The 26,419-nt window shown below is 38.5% G+C and overlaps 1 pseudogene; it reads right to left on the bottom strand.

The window, feature by feature from the left end:
• Window positions 1-9,745: 9,745 nt before the first annotated feature.
• LOC102503031 (mortality factor 4-like protein 1 pseudogene) overlaps window positions 9,746-26,419 on the bottom strand; it is a 33,316-nt pseudogene continuing 16,642 nt past the window's right edge.

Below are 26,419 nucleotides of genomic sequence, written 5' to 3'. Positions count from 1 at the left end.
AAAAAAAAAAAGAAAGAAAGCGGGGGGGAACTTCAGTAGGGTTAAGGCATATTCCCTAGACAAAAAATGATGCTGAATCTGTATAGCAGAGGCAAGAGACCAAAACATTGAGTAACTCAAAGCAATTAAATAGCCTAAGAACATCTACAAAAGAACAATTGGCCAATATATTTATCATGGGATCTCATTATCGGGATGTCTTACAAATTGTCGGTACAAAGTAGTCCTGAGAAAACTCTGACTGTGAGTCAGCCATCTTTCAACTACTGGAATAGGTTGAAAACCACTTTAATAGCCTAGTCTCCCCCATTTTATAGCTAGGCATGCCAAAGCCTGGAGCTTTGTTGTGACATCGATTTCAAGTAACTCTAAAACTCTAAATGTGATGCTCAGTGATCTAGGAAAGTTTCAAGTCAAAAGCTTTATTAGATGCCTGCCACTATGCTTTTGCTCTCTCTTTGAAAAGTATTACCTTTTGCTGTCTTCTTAGAATTTCTTAGGAGAGAGCCTTCCAATTGCTTTTTATTTCTCTTGAGGGCTAGAAAAAAAGAAAAACCTAAACCTTAAAGTAGTACTGAAAACATGAACAGATCCCATAAGGCCAAGTGTGATCATTGCAAATACCCTGCGTTATGTATTTTCTGTCATCTTTTATCCTCACAATTTCTTAACACAACTCTGGCTAGGATATTGTCAAGAAAGGAGAATAAAACTTCAAAACACAGATATTCCTTGACTTACAGTGAGGTTACATTCCAATAAGCCCATTGTAAACTAAAAACACTGTAAGTAGATGCATTTACTGCACCTAATCTACTGAATATCATAGCTTAGTCCAGCCCACCTTAAATATGCTCAGAACATTTACACTAGCCTACAGCTGGGAAAAATAATCTAACAAAAAGCCTATTCTATAGTAAAATATTGAAAATCTTATGTAATGTATTAAATATTGTATTGAAAAGGAAAAAATTGAATGTTGTAGAGGTACTCAAATCTGGTTTCTTCTGAATGCATATTGCTTTTGCACCATTGTAAAGTCAAAAAATCATCATCCCAGGAAGTCAAGGACCATTAGCATGTGGAAATAATTTAAATCATTAAATAAAATAGTGTAACAGATTGGGTTCTCAAGAAGCAGATTCTAAAATTAATATTGGGTTAAAGATATTTGATAATCCAGAGAGGAGAATGGAGAAGGGATTGTGGTGTGGCCATTCCCCCAAGGGATGTTTTTCACTTTCCCTTTCTCCATCTTTCTCTAGTGAGTTTACATGCCCTATGGCAAAAGATTAAAAAAATAATAATTAAGATTGGTACCTTTCAAAAAAAGGAGAAAGACACAAGACTGGGCAGAGAAAAACAGCTGAATCGAGATGTGAATCCAACATTGATAACCCAGCATGGCAAGCTCCAGAGAAAACACTGTTGTCCCTCCTCAGGCTGAAATGACCTTTACATCTTCACTGGGTAACTGGATGCTGACTACCTCAGGAAGGGCATGACCCCAGGAGAGACATATGTCTCCAGCTGAAACAGCAGTTGGTGCCTGAGCTGAAGGCTCAGCGGAGATCTGGGCAGTGAAACTCCATGTTCACCACATGGTGGGCCATCGCCGGAAACAGGAAATACAGAATATAATACAGGTGCAACGTGCTGGTTTCACTTTTGAAGATATTGTCTGAGATCCATGAAGGAATAACACAGGGCATGGTTCAAGGAGGATACTGAGGGTTCCAGTATCAATTTTAATTGATTAGTATCTGCTCCTTTATTTTCACACACAGATACTAAAACTCTCTTTTAACAGGCCATGGCTAAATGTCAAGAGTAAGATCACAGGGGTATTGGCGTATGGGAGAATAGAATTAATTTATGACTTTTTATTTCTACACTATGGAGCTTATTCATAATGTTATCAGTTCTTACAATTTCCTTCCAGATTCATTTCTTTTTTTCTTTGGGCTATTTTGTGTTTTTATGAAAGCAGTCTTCAATCTGGAATCTACTAATGAGATGTAATCTGAAGCTAAAATTTTAAATAGGTAAATCTGTTGATTTACTTGTTAATATTTTCATGTGGATTTTGTACTTTCACACAGAACAATGTTTTCCTCATTTTCAATGGAATACTTTGAGTTTTTTTTTCAGATCTCACTCGTTTGCTACATGACTGGGACAATTTATTCTCTGTAAGCCTTCGCTGTCTCATCTGTACAATGGAGATGTGATGGCACTTACTGAATAGGATTGTCGCAGAGATTAAATGATATAATGTATGCATACAGTGGATAGAGATGGTTTCTTGCAGTCAGTGGCCCAGAAGAACAGTATGTCAATAGTGACTATATTGTGATAACATTAACCATCTTTGCATTAGGAAAAACCAGCTATTATCATAAGATACCGAACTGAAAAATATTTGTTGAAGAGTAACATGATCTAGAAATGGGAATCAAGGGGCTGCCAGGTAACATGGTGGTTAAAGACACTGGACTCCCACATGGCTGACCACAGTTCAAGTTTCCAGACCTAGCGACTTGTTTTCTTGCTTTCTCTCTCTCCTCACTCTGATCAAATTTAAAAAAATTAATAACAATAATGATAAATAAGATAAAGGAAATAATTCTTTTTTTTAAAAAAAGAAAGAAATGGAAATCACTGTTCTAATCACAGGTTTAGTCACCAGGACTTTTCTACATCTGTCACAAGGTGGCCCCACATCCATACTCTTCGTGGCTCTGCATTCATGGAAATCAAGCTAAACAGCAAGAAAAAATATTGCAGCAAAAATCTTTAGTTATTATAATCCACTGTATAGGTGGCTCACTTAATACATGGTTGTCCGTTTGGCTAGAGGAAAGAAAAATAATCCTTTATATTTGAAACGGACAAAAACAAAGCAAAACAAAAATCTGTTAAATGCATCAAGATATTTTCTTTCAGGCAAGTCTCAATAGAAGTGGAAATAAATCATCTTACTGATATTGAATTCTTTAATTATTAATAGCACACAATCTAATAATGTGCAGGTCTGGCAGAGAGCAATCTGTAATCTTTACCTTTCCTTTCTTTTATAGGAACAAAAATTTACTTTTTTTTTTTTTTTTTTACTTTTCCTGAGTACTTGCAGAACAATTTTAGAACCCCATCCCCTTTATCCTCTTCTACCTGAAATACAAAGAAAAATGATAGATTATAAATGATGTAAGATCCCGTCAGGAAAGCTTCAGATTTCAGGTCCTATAAAATCATGACTAATTCATTACTTCTTTTTATCTCAGAATCCTCGAAGTCTTAAGATGAATCTTCAAAAATTTCTCTCCAGACAGGAAAAAATTCTTTCTAGGCTAGACAATGCTAGAGGAAATGACTAGCAATTGATTGCAACTGATAGACAATATCTGAATGAACACTAAAAAAAGTTAGTACAGAAGACTGGTAGTCTAGTTTAACTTGTCGCATCGGCATCGTTTAGACATGTCACATTTGGACAATCATCCTTGCTTCATGGATTTTTTGTCGTTGTTTTGAGGATTAAGTGAGATTACATATCAAGTGCTGAACACAGCAGGAACTTAACTGCTACTTTTTGATATTTTCACTGCTTTCCATAACAATACAATGGAATAATGCAAAGAATTCATTTAACTTTCAAGGAAAAGATCTAAACATATCTCTGCTGGTATTTCCCGATTGATTCTCAACTGAGGTTCAAATATCAGTCTCAATGGTACAACATCTTACAAGTCTATTCATTTGTTTTTGCAGAGACAGGGGTGGTCACAAGTGATGGATAGCCCAACTTTGGAACAATGTGGGCTAGAATTTAGTGGGATAGTCTATATATTTTAGCTGAAAAATACAGAAAATTACATTGTTTCAGTGAGTCCATAGACTGTTAAAAGTAAATGAGAAGAGAGCGTTTGGGCAGTGGTGTAGTGGTAAAATGTGGCACAATGAGAGGTACTCCGCCTGGGAAGATGGATTCCTAACGCTTAAGCTCAGAGACCTCCTGAGTGGCCCTGCCTGTGTGTGCCCACTATCCAGGGCTAGCTGAACTGAGGGTGGCTTGAAGCACTGAGACCCTTTTGGAAGTACCTCCTTTCCCCTGTCTCTCTCACTCGTGGAAGAAAGATGAATAAACTTAAAAAAATATAAATGAAACAGGGTTGATTTGACTGTAATCACTTAGTTTCTTCTTTATGTTTTTGTGATGGGGTGTGTGAACTTAGAGGAGACACAGAGATACAGTGAGAAGGAAAGTGAGAAATCACCCCCACAGGATAGTAAAACTGAAATCCTTTCTCCTCCATTCTCCTCTGTGGATTTTGGGCGCAATATACCCATGCCCAGCATGAGTTGCAAGCTGCTAAGTCTGGGACTAGAATCACAGTCGGCCATGTGGAGATTTAGGGCTTGATCACTGTGCCACTTGCTGACCCCAATGTGAGCACTTTTTTTTTTAAATCTCAGGGAAAATAAGCAGAAATAAGATAACAATTTCAAATTTAATCATCTACAGAAGTCTTTCCTGCATCTATCCATAAATAGAAAGTAAAATTAGTCTAGCTATAGTATGGACAAATCACAATTCGTAACAAGATGTGACTTACTTTATATTCATAATGTCTACCCTATTGTTTAATGAAAACTGTTAAAATTCTATTGTGTACTGACTTATGGTAAAGGCTTTTGTAGCTAGCCATCAAGATGACAGCATTAGATGTCTTTTATAGCACTTGTTGGAAAAATCATGTTTAACATGGTCCCTGCATTTTAAAGAAAGTTAAATTATACTTTAATGACTATAAATTACAACAACTAGCATAAATGATTAATTATATATACACCTACATATATACATACGTAGTTAATGATATACATATATACGAGACACTCTGCTACATATTTTACTATACTATTTCATCTATTTTAACAGGAATTTTATGACATAATTACTATTATCATCTCTGTTTAACAGCTGAGGAAACCAGGAGCTTGATATACTAGAACAGTAGTTTCCAAAATGTTTGCCTATGCACTATTTTATTATGTGATTATTGATATATGAGGAACACTTACCAAAGATGTAAAGAACAAAGCACAATGTAAAGCATAATGAAAACATATACTCAAGGGGCCAGCAGGTGGCATAGTGGTTAAGGTACTGGACTCCCACATGGACAACTGCGTTTCGAGTCCCAGACTTGGTGGCTTGAAAATCACCAGGCATGTGTGTGTGTGACCAACACCCCGAGAAGAGAATGGAGGAGAAGTGACCGCTGTGTGGCCATCCCCCTGTGGGGTGATTTCTCACTTTCTCACTGTTGCTCTTTCTCTCTCTCTGGCAAGCACATGAGCCCTGTGGCAAAAACATTTAAAAAAAGCAAAACGCATGAATGCACATCATGAACATTAAAACTAGATTTTCACCAGTAATCTAGGATCCCATGTGTTCCTCCATTATGCTGTCCCTCTGGTTCCAATTAGAGTGATCACAACCCTGAGCTTTGATTTATTCTTTGAATAATAAGTGCAGTTATTTTTCAAAATAAGCCCAACAATTGATTTATTTATGGCATTCTTTTAGTTATAAAACTATGTCCATATTTTGGCAGCCATGGGGTTAATATAAATATTGTTAGCATAATTCCGGGATTTTATTATTTCTGCTCAGAACTGAGCAGCTGGGTTGCGGTTTCCATTCAGTACTTAATCATGAGTTCAAAACAATCACTTAATTTGTGCTGACTGAATAAGAAAAATTCCATTTTTCATGGTATTGTGGAAGTAGTTTTCCTAAAAAACTGGCCAAAACTTGAGATTGACTGGGAATAACACCAGATATGCTTTCCTATAATTTTTTTTAGCACTTCATAATTTTGTCAAGGGGCATTTAAAAAATATAGTAAATGAAGAAAGGTTTACCTACTTTTTAACTCTCAGCAGACCACAGAGAAGTCATCAGCCTTTACTTGGGTGACTGCTTCTGTGTGCTGCTATCAGTCAGGCACTGGCTTCAGGCCTTATGTGTGTAATGCCGTTCAATATTGTTTAACTAAATTGTTGATGGAATGGATGAGGATGGCTGTTCTTTCCTTTTCCTGATCAAATATTTATGGAGCACTTACTACATACTGTAAACTATGCTCAAATCTAGGGGTTCCAATAGAAAGAAAATAATTCAGGCTATCAAAAGATCATATGGTGGTAAGAAGACATGTATGAGTGCACTTGTTTGGAATGAATTCCATAAAACAAATGAAGACCTATTGGAATTTTTTTAAGTTGCATGGGGGCTTCCTCTTCTGGATGATTACTTTTGTCTCAGGAAGCTGTTGACTGAGCAAATAACAGTGGAGGGATGAGTGCCATGCATTTCATGTCTCCTTTTCCATGGTGTTCCTCATGCCCAAAAGCAGCACTTACCAGCGCTTATTATTATTATTATCATTTTAATCTTAGCCATTCTAAGCCATTCTGAGTTAGGTAAGATCTCATTGTGGTTTTGGCTTGCATCTCCCTTATGATGAGGGATGTCGAGCATTTTTTCATGTGCTTTGTAACTGCTAATATGTCTTCCTTAGAGGTCAGCTCATATTCCCATCTTTTAATTGGGTGGTTATGGTCCCTTGTCTGAAGCATAGTTTGCAAATATATTTTCCCATTCTGAGGGTTGCCAGTTCACTCTAACTATTGTCTCTTTTGCTGAACATAAGCTTTTTTACCTGATGTAATCCCATTTGTTTATTTTTGGAATTATTGCCTGTGCATTGGGGGTCTTATCTAACAAGTCTTTGCTTTCTCCAATGACTCCAAGAGTTTCCCCTGTCTTACCCACCAGTAGTTTAGTAGTTCGAGGTCTTACATTTAAATCTTTGATCGACTTTGAGTTGATTTTTGTTAGTGGTGAAGAAGATGATTTTTTGATTGGTGTGTAATGATGTTTCAGACAACAGTTATATAGATAGAGGCAAGAAAGCTGTCAGAGTCAGCTTGGCTTTAGAAGATATTGAGGAGTACAGCTTATTTATAAGAATTGGTGATTAGATTTCCATTTTAACTTTAAATGCAAGTATCTATCTATTCAGGAAGTGATAAATACAGCATTCTATTTTAATTTTCAAATCCTTCTCAAGATTAATTCCAAACTAACTTGTCTCATTTCTCTTATTCTGAACCATCCATTTCTTTTGTGAATTTCTCAATGCATTGAATAATAATTGTGAAAATAAATACTTAAAGATGTAAATAATAATGTTTTAAAATATTTGTAATTAAAACTGAGAAGGGAGAAATATGCTAAAATACATGTGTACACACACACACACACACACACACACACGTAGTAATATGTAGGCTTTTTCTTTTCTAACTTTTAATTATTCTCTTTCTCTCTTTTTCAAGTTCACCAGGAAAAATCAATAATTATCAAAAACTTCCCTTTTTCCACCTTCATTCCCAAGCCTCTCTGCCTTCTCCTTTCCCCTGCATCTCTGGCCCCTGGAGTTTGGTCTTGCTCGCTGGAAAACCATGGCACACTATCCAGAGCCTCCTCTTCACCTTCTGAATGAAAGCTACTCCCAAAAACCCAAGCCCCATCTCCACTCAGTCCTGGTGCTGCAGACCAAAAGAAATCACTAATCTGATCAGAATATTTGATACTAAAATACATTAATGAACCAAAGCTTTATTAAAGAACTTTAAAGAAAATTTGCAGAACTAAATGCAATCTTTAATAGGAAAACAAGTGGTGCTATATTCTTATTGCAGACTGTCTCTTAGTAACACTAACTATACACACATTCACACACAACATGCACACAACGAGGTAAAATGGCAAGAAAGGAGCATTGCAAACACATGCAATCCTTTGCCTCCATTCATGTCCCTCTCTTCCAACTGATTTTCACACATGGTTTTTGTGCAGGAGAGATTTCTATTCCAAGAGTATTTGTCAATACTGTTCCTTCAATTGTGAATTGAATTCACAGTTTCTGGGATTGTCTGGTGGACTCACACTGTATTTCAGTGGAAGAATGCATCCTCGGAAAATAAGAAAGCAACACAGTATTGGTGTGGCCAGGACAAGGAACAGAAAGAGAAGTGAAGAGCTAACATGCCATTCAGTATCTTAAATTAGTTTGTTTCCCTCACTTACAAATAGTTTAATCTCCACGTATCAGAATTTGGCTGTTAACAAAAGCATGAAGATCTTTCTCTCTCCTTTTCCAGTTAGAGCATATTTCCAACAACACACAAACACAACTGAGAGAAGCACTTTCAATTATAAACAAGAGAAAGTGTGATGGAATGAGGCCTATTCCTGACAAAGTATCTAAGAGGCTCCCAGCACTATTAATGCTCTTCCTCTAATCCCGGATACACAGAAGAGCAGGGTGGCTCCAGTGCAGATGGAGAAACTGTCCAGAGAGGGTAAAAGGTTTCTCAACATAATGAGAAGAATCATAAAAAGGAATCAAGGGCCTCTGACTCACTGTCTGGTGTTTTCTAATGTTTAAATTTATAACCCAATACCTCCAAACACAACTAACCACAGAAACTCTAAGGGAGTCAGGCCATGGGAGAATAAAATATATGCACTGTAACCTGTTGAGCGAGTGTTAGGCAGATCCCAGAATTCTGGTGTATCTTAACTTTGTTTTCTGTAACATAAACTAAGGAAAACAAAAGGCAGAGCACTGGACTACACGAACTATCCTGAGACCAAAATCAGTGTCCTAGGGTAACTGGCTCCTTTGGAAAAGAAGGCAGCACAGCGACAAAGAAATCCAAGGCGAAGAACTTAAAAGTGGGCACTTGCAAATGGAAAAGGAATGTGTTTAGTCTCGGTAGAACACTCAGAAAGAAATATGTTCCTGTAGGTAGAAGACATTTTGCTTGTTTTTGTTTGTTTGTTTTTGTTTTTTAAGAATGGTCATAATTTTCAATCTCCTAAAATCAGAATGTGAGACAAGGACCTGAATCCTTGTGGTTGATTTGCAAGGGGATCCGAGGCACTGAAACAAGGGACGGGGGCGTGATACAGCGAGGAGTGGAAGCCAGCCATGAGGACCTGAGCCTCACTGAGTGGCTGCTGTAGCAGATAGACTCCATGCCATCGGCGCTTTCAGGGAGCACAAAATGCCCCCTAGAACGGTCTGACATGAGTGCTGGAAACTGGTATATGTAACCTTGGCTCTTCTTGCTCAGTGGTTTAGGATTGTGTCAGGGGTATTAACTTCCATAGCCTACTGTAGTACTTGTGCACTAGACAAGCAGGTTTCCACTACCTTTGGAAGGCTCTGAGGCTGAGTGTCCTTTAAAGTGGGCAGCTACCTGTGCTGGGTGAACCCGAGGTCATCTGAGCTCTTCACTCCAGTTGTGATCGAAAGCCGAGGTACATTTTGAGTACACGGTGTGGAGGGCAGTAAACGAACATCATACTCTGCGCTTGGAATCAATCAGGTTCACTGGGGTTTTATACTGAATTTGCTTTGTCACTGAGTTTTAGTGACAGAAACCATATTCAGCCCTACTTCAACTGGTCCCTAGACCATCACCAATATCACTACTTCCCTCCTCTATATCCACTTGAGATTTGTATTCTTTGATTGGAAATCCAGATGATTTAATTTGCTTACCTAATGGGGTAACCCAGACTTTCTTCCCTGAGGAACTATAGCTTCAGTTATCTTGTCCTTGTCCGGACACTAGCTGAAATGGAGCTTGCATCATTTCCTCATGGCACAGAGACATCACGACGAGTCCCCTTAAGTGTCAGTGATCCTAACTCATTATGAGGATTAGGGTCGATTACATCAACCAGTGTAGTGACGCCCTTATTTATCTGCTGGTCTATGAGCATGAGGAGCCCAAACAGATCCGATGGCTGCTGTGGCTTTAGCTTCAGTGGGACAGTTCTATGTGGCCTGGTACCAATGTTCTCAGAAGGAGTTCCCAGAGCTTAGCATTGTGAGTTCTTGGAGCACGAGATCAGCAAGGAGTCACTGTGCATGGTGCTTACTGAGGTCAGCAGTATCTCCATTCCTTATTTCCCAGATCCACATGTGAGTTCTCTTACCACATAGTGGCTATGGCTTGAATGCATGTGCCACATCCTGGATGAGGGTGCTCAAATATTTGGGCATTATCCGTGAGCATCATTTCCATTTCAGTGAGAAAGAAAGGTTAGTACTTACCAAAATCTTCCTATAGTGTCACAGAGGAGAATCACATAGTTTAGATCATGATTTTGCTCTTCTAGAAATCTACTCCATTCAGTTATTTCCCTAAAGTATTTCTTAAGATTCTCTTTCCTTAAATTTTTCCTCTCTGTCAATTCCAAAAACTTTACAAAAAAAATTCTTTTATTCATCTCTCCCTTGAGTTTTAATTAGCTTTACCTGGATGAACTTTGTGATAAAAGTACTTTCCCCATAATTTTTAGAAAAATTAATCTAGGTTTTAGCTCTTTCTTAACCCTCTCTGCCTTCCCTCCTCCAAGTGGTATAATAAAGACTCTAGAGTACTCTAACTCCACCCATAAATGAAAGAGGAAGAAACAGAGTCTATTAAATGACAAATATACCTGTTCTTATCTACCTATTTACACCAAAAGAAAATAAGAAAAGAAAAACTCTGAAGAATAAAATGGATCCTTACATACAATAGTCCTTCCTTATCCACAGGGGATCTGTTCCAAGATCTCCAATGGACATCTGAAATTATGGACAGTCCTGAACCCTGCAAATGCTGTGTTTTTTCCTTTATAAACATGCCTATGGTAATATTTGCAAATCTGGTCAAGTAAAAGAGAAACAATAATAATAATAACAAGGTAAAACAAACATTACAAAATATACTGTAATACAAGCGATATGAATGTGGTCTCTCTCTCTCTTTCAGAATACGTTATTGCAGTATACTGTGAGCTAAGGGGTGGACTTGCACTTTTGAGTCTTCTCCCTCATTGAGGAAATAGACTACCCTTCACTGGAGTATCTGTGGAAAGCAGCATCGAGTCCCCCTTCCCCTGTTTTGCATGGTCTCTGCTGCTTTGTCTCACGATGCCTTTGCATGAATGTCTATTTTGTGCTTTTGAGCCCATGTGATTAATCCCTGACGATTATTTTTTATGGTTATACTATACTTAATTAAAAGATCAAATCTTAGTTATTGAGTTGAGTCTTTGTTATTCCACATCCTTAAAAAGTTTTGCTTCCTTGGGACCAACAGTTACCATAATGACTATGTCGCTGGACTCCCATGTAGTTAACCAGGGTTCGAATCCCTGACCCGGTGGCTTAAGCTCATGCTGGGCATGTGTGCATGCGTGCCCAAGGTCCCAAGAGGAGAATGGAGGAGAACGGACTGTGGCATGGCCATCCCCCCGGGGAGTGATTTCTCGCTTTCTGTCTCTCTGTCTCTCTCTGTCTTTCTGGCGAGCGCACACACCCTATAGCAAAAACCTTTCCAAAACAAAAAAAAAAAGAAAAAAGAAAAAAAAAAGTTTTGCTTCCTTTCCATCCATTCTCCAAAATGTTACACAATACTTACAAGGGGGAGGTCTTCAAAAACTTCATGGAAAACACATATTATGGGAAAAAAAAAAACTATGTATGGATATCCATTTTTAGCTTTGCACCAAAATAAACTTGCGCTTTATTACCATTTTTCTGTGAACATTTTGAGTTCCTCTTGTATTGTGGAAAATAGTTGTGTGGTTTTACCATGTTCTCTAATCCAAGCGCTTATTCTCTTTGGGGAGCAGGACTCTATCACAGTGGGAATTCTCGGTACAGTGTGACACCACCAGGAATGTTAGCAGGAAGTATCAATTTCTGTTTAGAAATTGGGCATTCTCTTGTCACACTATCATGTTCTTTCCCTGGGTCACCACTGAACACCATCTCAAAACAATAGTTTGACTATTTCATACCCAGTACTCTCTGAGTAACACTACTGCTGACTCCATGTATTTTCATTTTTCACAAATTGTATCACTTAACTGATAGCAATAAAAACATAATTATCCACTGATTACATTTTCTTTTTTAAGAGAGATTTTTGCTATAGGGCACATGCAAACAGAGACAGAAAGTGAGAAATCACTCCCCCATGGAGGATGACCACACTGCAATCCCTTCTCCTCTTGGGATTTTGGATGCTTAGGCACATGTGCCCAGCATGAGATTATTATTTACTTTTTTTTTTTTTTTTTGAGAGATTTTCACTGTAGGGCGCGTGTGCTCACCAGACAGACAGAAAGAGACATAGAGACAGAAAGCGAGAAATCACCCCCCAGGGGGGATGGTCACGCCACAATCCCTTCTCCTCCATTCTCCTCTTGGGATCTTCGGCACGCACGCACACGCGCCCGGCGTGAGTTTTAAGCCACCGGGTCCAGGACGCGAACCGCGGTCGACTACATGGGAGTCCAGCAACATAGCCATTACGCTAACTGCCGGTCCCAACACTGCATGTATTTTTAAACATCACTCTGACGAAGACCCTGTATTGTCTTTTTTCTCCCACGGAATAGTTGTAGGATATTTTCCTTTCTAAAATAGGTTATTTACCTAAATTTGCCTTACCTTTCAGTAGTAAGGTATTTTATTTTTTCCTTCTTATTTACTAGTAGATGGACATGTATCTTGAGGCTGTCAGGAACCTGGCGTTCACATTCAGGAGGGTATAGACTTAGTGTGCTTTCATCCTTTACAGTCAACCTGAGTTACCTCCAATCATCTCTTCTCCATTATAATCATTGCATAAACACACACGTGTGCGTGCACAGTTTTGTAGAATGTCTTGATTTCTCTCTGCCATATTTTGTTATTGTCTTGGTCAAGGAGGGCTGTTTAAATTCCTCCATCTCTGAGCATTCAATTTAGAATGTGAAGTTGGTGCTCTGCAATAACATGCCTACCTAAATAACCTGCTCTTTTTTCCTTTCTTTAAATATTTACTGCACTTTATGATTCACATATAGTCATCACACATCTTTGTAGGGTATAGAATGGTCTTTAAAACATGTGTACAGTATGCGACAAAAAAAAAGAGAAAGATATAAACATACTCACCACTTCCAACATTTAGCACTATGTTGTGAATGTTCAAAACCTGCCCCAATGGTTATTCTGCAGATATGTATTGTCTATGACATCCTTTACTGTGTGGTACAGTTTTTTAAAAAATGTATTGATTAAAAATCAAGCCTTAAGCACTCCCATAAATTAACAAAGATAATCTTCTTTTAAAAAATAATTATTTATTTTATCTTACTTATGATTATGCGTAATTTGACCAGAGAGAGAGAGAGACACACACACACAGAGAGAGAGAGAGGGAAAGTGAGAAAGCAAGACACCAGGTCCAGGACTTGAACTGTGGTCAGCCATGTAGGAGTCCAGCTCTTTAATCACGATGCCACCTGCCAGCCCTAAGATCATCTTAATATAGTCAATGAAAGAAGAATTTATAATTTCCATGTAGAGGACTATGGGAGATAAAAGTTTATAATCTGAAAAAAATCTCGGGGTATCAATGATTGGTCCAGTTAGAGAGAGGTAAAATCACCCCTAACAATAGCTCATTAGGAAAAGAGACAAATAATACCTTTACTCACATTCACATACTGTGCGTTCTTGCAAGACCATAGCACTGTCCTGTGCATAAAAAAACAAGTTGTCAAAAAAGCAAAGATAAAACAAAATTGGAAAGAGATTTTCGAAAGCAAAGGCATGGTAAAGCGAGTGATTTGATGATTTACACGTTTTACAAAGCTTTTGACTTTAGCCTCTTTAAAAATTCATTCCAAAGAAAGACTGTTACTTGTAACATTTTGGACATTTCCTCTATTATCTAGTTTTATACAATGAGTGATGGCTATAATAAAAATATAAATTGAAATCTGTGGAGACAACTGCGTATCAAATAACTGGTGGATGTGTATTTAAACCCGCTTGTGTGTTGAATCTGCATTTAGTCCCGACATTCATCGTTATTTCGATATGTGTGGACTTATCTTTGTTTTTCCTTTTTTTTTTTTTTTTTGAGAGATTTTCGCCACAGGGCACGTGCGCTCGCCAGACAGACAGAGAGAGACATAGAGACAGAAAGCGAGAAATCATCCCCCCGGGGGCATGGTCACGCCACAATCCCTTCTCCTCCATTCTCCTCTCGGGATCTTGGGCATGCATGCACACGCACCCGGCGTGAGTTTTAAGCCACCGGGTCCGGGACACGAACTGCGGTCGACTACGTGGGAGTCCAGCGACATAGCCATTACGCTAACTGCTTGTTCCCTGGACTTATCTTTGTTTCTAGTTGTTTTGTGTTCTCTTACTTCTATTTGCCTCTCTTTAGTTTTCCTGATCTAATAAACCGTTAAATATTTCCTGAAGAGTTGGTTTTGTTTTAGCCTTTGTTTATCTGGGAATGATTTTATTTCTCCTTCTCATTTGAAGGATAATTTTGATCCAATGTTAATCTTATGGGGTAAACTTTATAAACTCGGCCTTTCTTTCTTGCCATTTTTAGAATATTGTATTCGTCTTTGATTTTTACTAATTTGGTTATGATATCCTTGAAGGGTTTTGGGTTTGTTTGTTTTTTGATTTTTGCCATAGGACATGTGCAGAGAGAAAGAGGAAAGGTGAGACATCACCCCCACAATCCCTTCTTCTCCATTCCCCTCCCAGGATTTTGGGCATGCACACCCATGCTCCCAGCATGGTTTTCAACCTGTCAGGTCAGTGACTCAAATCACAGTTGGCCATGTAGGAATCCAGTGCCTTAACCACTATGCCACCTGCTTGCCCCGGAGAGGAGCTTCTTATTTTGTATCTATTTGGTGTCCTTTGTATCTCCTAAATGTGGATGTCTACATGCCACTCTGAATTTGGAAAATTTTTAGCTAATCTCTTATGAAAGATGTTTTATATGTCTTTACCTGTCTCTTCCCTTCCGGAATACCTATTATGTGGCTATCTGGTCCTTTAATGGTGTCTAGGATGTTCTATATATTGTCTTTATTTTTAATGGTTATTCTTTTATTCTTTTTAGTTGCTTGGACTAAATCAGAGATTTTGTCTTCAAGGTCAGAGATTCTTTCTCCTGTATGATCTAATCTGCTGTTGATACATTTTTGCTTTCCTGCAGCATAATCTTTATCTATAGAAGTTCTGTTTGATTCTTTTTTAGCACATCTTCTTATGAAGATCATCATTCATGTCCTGGAAGGATTGGAAGGATTCTTTCATCTCCTGGAATTGGTTGTCTGTTTTTCTCTTATATCTTGTTGACTATTGTTACAATGAATATTCTGACTTCTTTTTCTGATATTTCTGTGATACTTTGTATTTTACCCATTATTGGTGAGGAATGAAGATCCTTTGAAGGGGAGACATTACTACCTGATTTTCTTTTATTTCTTGGGGCACTGCTTTGATTTTTAGTCATCTGATGATATACACACTTCTTCATACATCTTTGGAGTATGTTTCTACAGCTGTGTGCTCCTGCGCTTCTTTACGATATGCATAAGATCTGAGCCAGTTTCCCTCCTCTACTGTGGGTGGTAGTGTGGAATCCACAGTGGGAGGTTAGGGATTAGGTATTCAGAAGGAAGTTTCTCTCCTTTTACTGCTAAGGGAGTTATGGGGGATGCATTCTTCCAGAGTCTCCTGTTTTCAGGTGTTTGGTTCTTGTATATCCAAACCTAACTGCTCCCAATGTGGATGGAGTTTGCACTGACAGGTAGAATACGAGGTGGTAGACAGCTTTCTGCAATGAACTCATGCCCTGGGCCAGATGGGGAGCCCTTTCTCCCTCACACCAGGCTGGGTGGGGGTCCCTGCTGATGACCAAGCCGAGCACCTTGGCTTGGGCCTTCCTGTTGGTCCTCAATCACCTCTTCTTTTGATATTCCCAGGAAGGCAATGGACTAATTGTGGATCATTGCAACTCAAAATGTGTAACTTGTTTTATAAAATTGTACTCTCCTTGCCCTCAATATTTCTATTACAGTGTATAAATCAGCATCTAAATAGCATTTACTTCAAAGTTACATGAGACCCTTAAAACAGTCCTGCAAAAAGCAGAAATGGAAGCATTGATAGTTTTTGTAAATACAATCCAAGTTGCTTCCTAAAAACGATGATGCATTTATTCCAAATGAGATGCTCGTTGACTACCATTAGCATTAAGTAGTTTACCTTTAAAAGATCATGTTGTATTACTAAAGAGTAAAAGTCTAAGGAACATTATAAACTTTTCTAACGACTCCGTGCTTCTGTTGTAATAGCAAAACACATTTCCTGCACAACTATAGCAATTCCATGATGACTCAGAAGCTTAAATACCTCAAGCCACAAACACTCACATAAAAATGTTTTAAAGTTCTGTAAAAAGTGCTATTTTAAAATAATTCATATAATTAGAAAATAAGTGTAATGTATAAAAGGCACTTAATCCCTGACCCTGACCTAAAATGTCTTGAGGCAACTTAATAAGTTTAAGAAGCACTGTTTTAAAGATTTTAGAGTGGTTCAGTTAGAGTTATTATAATAACTTTTATTTATTTTATAATTTTGCTATAGGCACATGCATTTGCTGGAAAGAGACAAAGAGAGAGGCAGAGAGAGAGGGAAAGTGAAAAGTTACCCCCTCGGGGGGGGGAGGGTGGATAGCCACACCAGAATCCCTTTTCCATTCTCCCCTTGGGATTTTGGATACACATGGACATGTGCCTACTGTGTTTTTCAAGCCGCTAAGTCCAAGACTTGATCCACAGAGTTGGCCATGTGAGATCCAGTGCCTTAACCACCATGCCACTTGCTGGCCTTAAGGTTTATTATAATACCTTTAAACATTGTTTACTCTGATCCTCTAATGCAAATACAAAATTAACGTAATGCCTTTTTGCTAGTATGCGTTCTACTCCATTCTTATAGAACAGATTATAAATCCCCCTATGTCTGACCCAGCCATGTTTGTGGCCACTTAACCATATGCCTCAGACTGTGACCAGTCCTGATTATTCCCATCATCTCGTGGTTGTTTCAAATTTCTACATATTTGATTTGATGATGTGGACACAAACCTTGAGCAAGACCAGATGAAAGGAATAAACTATGCAGTTGATTCCACACACACATGTGGAGACAGCAGAAGGTGATGAAACCACTACGTCAGCAGCAGAGATTCAAAAGTGCAGGACGCTCCGAGATGCTCAGTATAAAATTGGTATTGACTGTTACTCAGTCCACAGAGAAGACAGATGACCTTGATAATAATTGTGAAATCACGATCTGCAAGTGTGAAAACGCGAACTGCAAAGATACAATGAGAACATTTCTTTGTGGCCACTGAAATCTTAAATGACGTTAGTTTCTACACATAGTGCAGTGTACTGATTTCCACACCCCCTGAAGCAGAGAGGTTCTCTTTATAAAGTGTTTACTGTACATTTTCTATAAGCCACACACACCTGGGAATACAGATATGGTTTTTGTCATTGAAGATTTCAGTCTAGAGAGAGACTGTATTATTATTTTATAATACAGATATTAATAGATTTGCAGGGATCTCTAAAGTTACTGTAAATTAAATTTCACATTTGGTTATCTCCTTGACTATAACAGGGAAAATAATGTTATTCAATTATTATTTTTTATAACTATTTTTGCCATAGGATAGTGCACTCACGAGAGAGAGAGAGGAAGCACTCCTCAGAAGGGATGGTCATGCCACAGTCCCTTCACCTCCATTCCTCTCTTGGAATTTGGACACACATGTGCATGTGCCCGGTGTGATTTTCAAGCCGCAGAGTCCAGGACTTCAATGGAGCAGTCGGCCATGTGGGATCTAGCACCTCAACCACCATGCTACCTGTTGCCCCACGTTTCCCAACTCTTAAGGCTGTTGTGAGCATTAAGCACTACTCAGGTAGTGTTTCACACATGTTAACTGTTGGCAGGTACTGGCTCTTGTTATAGTTATAGAAATTTCACTCTTCCTCTTGTGCTCTAGTTGTTTGACAGCAGTAGCTCCACTTAATGGGTGTCTACCACATGGCATATATTTTACCCCAAGCAGTATTTCATTTAATCCTCCCACTAACTTTCTGAAGTAGCTACTGTCGATCCTGATTTTTTCCATACAAAAATAAATGTTCAGAATTTCAATAATTTGCCTAATTTTAGCACTAGTAAATTCCAAGCTAAAATTCAAATTACACTTTTCACTGAAACACACAGCCCTCTGGGTAGAGATAGTTGGAAAACTTGAATTAAACTTTTTAGTTTTCTAACTCTATTATCTAGAAGATTGGTCCTTTCAATTCACCCGTTGTTTCCCTTTGGAGCCAAAAACAAACAAAAACAGAAATGTAAACCTATTATAATTTGTAAGGCATTGCAAATATATATATAATCAATTCAATGCACATTTCTAAAGTCTACTGTCTTTCTCCAGATCACCTGTAGAGATTAGTTTGTGGCCCTTGGCAAGTGGAGAAGTATTTGAGAATTATATTTCCCAATTAAGTAGCTTGCAGAAGAATTTCTATTTCTAGGGACCAACAGTTAGCGTAATGGCTATGTCGCTGGACTCCCACATAGTCGACCACGGTTCAAGTCCCGGACCCGGTGGCTTAAACTCACGCCGGGCGCATGTGCATGCGTGCGTGCCCAAGATCCCAAGAGGAGAATGGAGGAAAAGGGATTGCGGTGTGGCCATCCTCCCTGGGGGGTGATTTCTCGCTTTCTATTTCTCTGTCTGTCTCTGTCTGTCTGGCGAGCACACACGCCCTATAGCAAAAAAACTCTCAAAAAAAAAAAAAGAATTTCTATTTCTAGGCATATCATTCCACACTCATAAAACATTATTAATAGTCTTGATTAATTCCTATGTGCTACTAAGCAATCAAGAGAGAAAAGAACAAGTGTGATCTAAAGGAACAGGAATGAATAGAGCAACAGTGAAGAGGCATGCTTCTCTTGGGCAGGTTAGTTATTTTCTGGAGTAGTTTCATTTCCTTATTTTCTCGAACATTGCACTCTTCCTTGGTTTCCCTCTTCCTTGGTTTCCCTCTGTATCTTTCCAAAGTAAACCAAGAGTGATAACTCAGGTTTTGAACAACACTCAACTATCTTACTGAATGAGTAGCTATGTTTGTTTTTATTGTTTTAGGATTTAAATACTTAAATTTATACACATACATACACTTTTTTAAAAAAGATTTTTGCCATAGGGCACTTGTTCTTGCCAAATACAGACAGACAGTGAGAGAGAAGGTCAGAAATCATCCCCCAGAGAGGATGGCCATGCTGCCATCTCTTCTCCTCCATTCTTCTCTTGGGGTTTTGGGCATGCATACACATGTGCCTGGCATGATTTTCAAGCAACCAGGTCTGAGATTTGAACTGTGGTCGGCCATGTGGGAGTTGAACACCTTATTCACCATACAACCTGCATGCTCCCACATATACCTCTTTAAAAAAAAAAAAAGAATTATTTATTTATTTTTATTTATTATTATTTTAAATTCTATTTATTTATTCATCTATTTCAATTTTACCCGAGAGGGACAGAGTGAATGAGAAAGAGAGAGAGAAAGTAAGAAAGCAAGCTACCAGGTCCAGGACTCAAACTGTGGTCAGCCATGTGGGAGTCCAACACCCTTAACCACCATGCCACCTGCCGGCCCCTCATTATTATTAGTTTTAAATTTACTATAAAGCACACACACTCACTACAGAGAAAGAGAGAGGGGGAATGTGAAAAAACAAGCCACTAGGTCTGGGACTCAAACTGCAGCCACCCATCTAGAAGTCCAATGGCTCAAAAGCCATCCCACCTGCTAGCCCATACATATATCTTTTTAATAAAAGTAGTGAACAGCTAAACTGTACCAAATGTTTATGTGCCAGCACTGTGCTAAGTACTTATTTAATTTAATCTTTTGAGCAACATTATTTGTTAGGTATTATTACTATTCCATTTTCACAGATGAGAAAATTGGGGTCTAAAGAATTTATGTAAGATATCTAAGATCACAAGGCTAGTAAAATACACAAGATCATAAAGTTAGTAAAAATGAGGACCCAGACAACTAAAAATACAAATCTTGAGTTTTTAAGTATTATATCTTACTGTTTCTTATTTTCTTTACAAAATTTGGGGAATAATTGAGAAATAGACATAACTGATAGAGCATTGCCAAGAAATAACCATTGTGTACATCTTTAAACCTATGTTCATATAAAGACTATTATACTGACACCAGCAGTTAGTGTAGTGGCTGTCATTGGACTCCCATGTAGCCGACTGCGGTTCGAGTCCCTGACCTTAAACTCATACTGGGTGCGTGTGCGTGCGTGCCCAACATCCAGAGAGGAGAATGGAGGAGAAAGGATTGTGGCGTGGCCATCCTTCCTGGAGGGTGATTTCTCGCTTTCTGTCTCTCTGTCTTTCTCTGTCTTTCTGGCAAGTGCACACGCCCTATAGCAAAAACCTCTCCCCCCCAAAAAAAATAACAATAATAAAAAAAGAATATTATACTGGCACAAAGTTTTTATGTTTTGACTTGCTATATGATGCACAATTTAAAATATTTAAATTGTTTGGATAATAGTACTTATGTTTCTGTAGTATATAATTATATATTTAACTATTTCCTGCTTTTAAAAAGTTTAAAAGTTCAATACCACACAGATACTACAATTGCATTTTTATATGTAAAGACTTTTTATACAATCATTTAAGATTATTCTTTAGGATCTATCTCTAGAAGCTTAATTCCTGTGGCAAGGACATGATTTTATTTTAAAGCTTAGGATTTTATTTGTTTGTTTGTTTGTTTGTTTGTTTTTAAATTTTGCTATACACTCGCTGGAGAGAGACAGAAAGAGGGAGAGAGACAGAAAGAGGGAGAGAGTGAGAAAGTGAGAAAGCACCCTCCCATGGGGGATGGCCAGGCTGCAATTCCTTATCCTCCATTTCTCCTTTCGGAATTTTAGGCACAGATACATACATATCTGGTATGCTTTTCAAGTCACTGGGCCCAGGACTCAATCCATGCTGTTGGCCATGTGGGATCCAGCTGCCTTAACCACCACACCCTCAAGTTACCTCTTCCTGCTTTTTCTTCTTTTTTTTTCTGCTGCCTTTTTAAATTAAAAAATTAGACTTTCCACTGAACTTCCTGTCTACTCTTTATCAGCCCCTTATTTACTCTTCGGTTGTGACTTTTACTTCTAGAAGAAACAGAAATTTCCAGTTATTTAGAGGACGAGCTAATTTCTAAATAGAGGCCAGCTGGCATTACGTTAACAAGCTAATGCAGTGTCTGCAACTTTTGTACTGTCTGCAATTTTTGTACTGTGTTTTCCCCTGAGTAAACCATCTTACTCCTCGAGTGCGGGCTCTGGATTCTTTAGTGCCTCTAGACAGTTTTGTCTGTGCTGTCACTTACCCCAGTTCAAAAGGCTGGCTCTTCTTAGATTCTGTCTAGTTTCTCTCCTCCAGGTTCTTGCATCGTCTTTGTCTCACATTATTATTCAAATACGACTTCTAAATCTTGGTTCAAGATTGACCTTTTGCTTTCCTACCTTTATTGATGACGGAAAGATTCATTTTTCCCCTCTGGGCCAAACAGACCTTGCATTTGAGTTTCTCCCTCATCTCTGACTCACCTGCCTCTCCTCTTCCTCTTGATACTCAATACTGAAGCCAGGCTTTACCTGGAATCATTGTGTAACACATAATGCATCAGCATGAGGGAGAAGAAACGTCTTCCAACCCACAACAGTCTCAAAGACATGACCCTAGATCTTGGATCCAGCTGGGACTGTGGTTCTCCTCAGTCTATTGACTTAATGCACCATTTCATAACTTTGCCATGAAGAGTGAAGAGATAAGCTCCACTTTTCCATTGTAGGCTTGGTGCAAAATCCACATTGCAAACAAAAGATCAGTTAACAGAAGTTAGTTAGTTGGCAAATAAATCTGAACTTTTTAACCAAGGGTAGAAAGAACTTAAGGAGTTGCAAAGAAGATGATCACAAGAGTCTTCAGAAGCCCTTAAATGCCATCTGAATTGTACATGACAGGTTCTTGTTTCAGAGAGATACTTCTGTTGGTTTTACACAGGGAGGGGGCAGTTCAGTCCAGTGTATCAAGCTCAGGACTAGGGAACAAGAATCAGCAAGCATCAGTAATTAAGATACTTTAACTTTTGTTTTCCCTCTACAGTAAGAACTAACTATAAGGAAAATATATAATTACAAATAAGTGTACCTAGGTCAAGTTCTTCATCTGGAGAAGAGGTGAGAATAAAAGAGAATCACTAAGCTAGCCAGGTAGTGTGGTGATTAAGGTGGCTGGATTCCACATAGTTGACTGCATGATTCAAGTTCTGGTCCCTGTGGCTTGACAATCACACAAGGTGTGTGTATGTGTGTGTATGTGTGTGTGTGCTCAAAATCTCAAGAAGAGAAAGGAAGAGAAAGGACTGTGGGATTGCCATTCCCCCCCCCCCCAAGGGGAGTGATATCTCACTTTTCTCTTTCTCACAGATAGATCCAAGAGAAGGTTCAGAAGTCAGATTCAGATTTGATTAAGCAAGGAATCTTTCTCAATAGGAGATTTGTTTATTTCATTAAATTCTAAACTAGTTGGAGGCAAACATCTGTATTTTTGTATCTACAGACTCAGAGTTCCCAGCACAACTCTAAGCATAAAATGGTTGTCTTGTAAAGATTAAGGAGAGGATAGGAGGGCCTGTTCCAGGCAGAGAAAATGTTATCATAAAGCCAGAAGGTGAAATGGGCTCATTTTCTCCCAGGGGTATTACTTAGATTAGAGTAAGGAGAAAGGCAGTAAGATCCAAACCACAGTGAGGAGTGGTAATGATTAGTCAAAAGGCCTGTGAGCAACAGGCAAGCCTGAAGGGATCTGGGAAGCAAGTCACTTGATAAAAATTATTAGCAAGAGTATTTTTCTAAAGAAACAGAGAAGTGCCATCCATCAGAAGGTGAGGAAAGTGAGAAAAGATAATAGATTCTAGTAGAAAAGTCATTTGGGGAAAGTAATTTTAGGCTCATTCTATACCAAGTAAATCTAAGGAATTAGATTTGTCAAGCTGCCAGGTAGATGCCTAACTCACCTACAATAGAGAATTTTTCTGCTTTCCTTATTTTGAGGTACAGGTTGACTAGCTCAAAGCTTAAACCACAACGACTATAGCTAAACACTTACTATGTACCATGACTCTACTTTATCTGCTTTGCATGGATGATAATCATATTTAACCATTGCATTCATGTACTGATTTAGGAACTATTCAAAGCTATACAGCTCACAAGTGGTAGAGCCACTGTTTGAACTCGACTAGCACTATTTCTGAACTAACTTTCTCAACCCCTGTATCATCAAGACTCCCAAATATGAAGAGAGCTTTTTCAGGTAAGTAATCTAATCCTATGAGTTTTGATGGGAAACACACACACACACACACGTGCACACACACACACACACACGTGCACACACACACACACACACACACACCTCTAAATTAATGCACATGCCCTCCCTTCCCCAGACCTACTATAATTATTCCCTGTATTTTCTATACCACACTGCCTCTCTGTCGGTCCTTCCTTCTCTCTTTCCCCATGTTTTATCCAATTGAGAACATTACACAATGGTTCACCCACTCACCAGCAGTCGTCTGTGGCTAATCTGGTTAGCCATCACTGGGGGTCTCACAGCAAGAGGTCTGGCAAATAAAGGGATTGGGCTGGTTTGGTTTTACTTTTGTCCTTCTCTGTTAGCTCATAACTCATAATTCAAAGCAGTGCCATAAGCAAAACAGGCTTCCTGTCAGTCTTGGTGAAGCTGGACATATCCTGGCTGTGGTTGAGTTGTGATTCTCATCTGTCAGAACATTTGTGAGAGGAGTTAGAGAAAAGAAAAGGAAGATTCAATTTCTACTAGATTTACCTTGGACCAGTCTAGCGATATTATGTAAATTATTTCATGTAATTTTCACAACAACCTTTTTAAATTTAATTTTATTTGTTGCTATTATTAGTTTTAAATTTGGTATAGGACACGTGTGCTCACCAGAGAGAGACAGAGAGAAGAGGAAAATTGAGTAAGCAAGTCACCAGGTCCGGGACTCGAACTGTGGTCAGCCATGTGGGAGTCCAGCACCTTACCACCACACTACCTGCTGGTCCCTACAACAACCATTTGGGGTGGGAAGTATTATAACTGTCTTAGAAGGAAATAAAGTGGTATTAATTTTAGCAAAATGCCCATGTTCACAATGCTTTCAGTGACAGAATAAGAATTCATTTCAGTTTTACCTCATTGCAAAGTCTATGTGCCTTACAAATACCTGTTGTATGGCAAGGGTTATCCAGAAGCAAAGAATGACAGGATTACAAGTTCCTAGAATTAATCATCAGAAAATCATTTTTGATATTTCCTTGTGAATGATCTCTTGGTGCTAAGCTCTTTGCTGAGCACTGCATGTAATTCCTGAGTCAATCCCTCACAATTCGATGAAATTGAAAGAAAAGAAAAAAAGAAACTTTCAAAGATTAAGCAATTAATTACCTGGTTCTAACACCAGGTAATTTGTTTCTGCATTCCTTCAAGTGTGTGTGTCCATGTGTAAAAATATTTATTCATGTACTTTAAATGATGGGCACTGCTCTAAACCCTTGAGATAATTAACAATTCATCCTTACAAGGACCCTATGAAATAGCTATCATCATCTCTATTTTATGGATGAGGAAAATAAGTTATAGGGTGGGGAAATCACTGGTTCAATGTTACACAGGTGTCGGGGGCAGGATTCAATTCAGAGGTTACGATGCTACAGTGACTGAGTTCGTGCTGCCATCAGAGCCACTCATGTCCGTCCCCCTCTTAAGGACCTACAATAATTCCCCATTATTTATGGAGCAAATTCACAGATACGTTGCTTGATATTCGAGACTCTCACAATCTGACACTCTTTTAACCTTCCATTTTCATCTCTCCTTCATGAATTCATTGTTTCGTGTAGACTGTTTGCCACCCCTAAACTAGCCAGTCACACGAAGTTACTCAACAATTTTCTCACAGACTGGAAGACTCTGTCTTTTAAAATACAAATCAGTGTTTAGGTTATCTCAGATGGCTGTCTTCTCACAAAGATTTCCTCATTCTCTAACAGAACAGCTCTCACCTGCACTTATGTTTACTGCTTGAATATCACGTCTTTCATTCTGTCTTGCATTATACTGGAATATTCGTTTCTCTCTTATCCAGATGAGCCTGACTCTCCTATGGTCAAGGGCTGGGTTTATTAACATCTTCAAAGTGCTTGGTACTTAAGTGCAGATTGCTGACTTTCACAAACTTTTCCTGAATGTTGCTGAAGAATGAGTATATAAGTAAGTGAATAAAGGTATTGACCATGTTTTTAGCTTTGAGATGTTTAGTAAACTTTTATAGTTTGGTAAAAGTTCTAAGAATTGTTCGAGCTAAATTAGCTTTTAGAGTAAGTTATATGTATACAATTTTGATTTACTCCAAAAGCTAATTTAGTTCAGTACATTATATAAGTGCATGCTTTCTGTGATGCATGAATGCTCCAGAGAGGAGTGCAGCAATATGAAATCCAGAGCCTACTGAATGATACAAATGATACAAATGATACAACACCAGTGCTGGCCCGTTTAATTATAGCTGAACATCCAGTCAACTGTCCTGTGTCACTGCAACAGAAACAATCCCGGAACACTTAATAATTTTAACGCACTTGTCTAAAGTCTGTGTAGTTCATCCCAGATGAGACAGGAAGAGAAATTCTTTTGACCTCTATGTAATTCCCAAAAGGGCAAATACAATGGAATTTTTTTTTTTGAGTCAGGATTTAATCACAAACTTATTCATGATAATTCTCTTACTGCCAGGTTTGCTTTTAAATAGCTCCCTCATGCTTCATGCAAACCAATACCCAGTTCCTTAGTTTTATTCACCTCGTTTATAATATATGTAGAGCATTCTTATTGCAATAAATTTGATCAGACAGAATTATTCTAGACTGTGATTCTCAAACTTTCTGGTCTGGTCTCAGGACACTTTAAACTCTTTTTTTGTTTGTTTGTTTTAAAGAATTATTTTATTGGGACCAGCAGATGGTGTAATGGCTACATCACTGGACTCCCATGTAGTCGACCATGGTTCGAGTCCCAGACCCGGTGGTGTGTGCATGTGTGCCCAAGATCCCGAGAGGAGAATGGAGAAGGGATTGTGGCATGGCCATCCCCCCAGAGGGTGATTTCTCACGTTCTGTCTCTCTGTCTCTCTCTTTCTAGCAAGCATACGCACCCTATAGCAAAAACCTCTCCC

This window comes from Tupaia chinensis, unplaced genomic scaffold (genome assembly GCF_000334495.1).
Source record: "Tupaia chinensis unplaced genomic scaffold, TupChi_1.0 Scaffold000086_1, whole genome shotgun sequence".
Classification (NCBI taxonomy): domain Eukaryota; kingdom Metazoa; phylum Chordata; class Mammalia; order Scandentia; family Tupaiidae; genus Tupaia; species Tupaia belangeri.
This window is presented reverse-complemented; position numbering and strand designations above follow the sequence as displayed.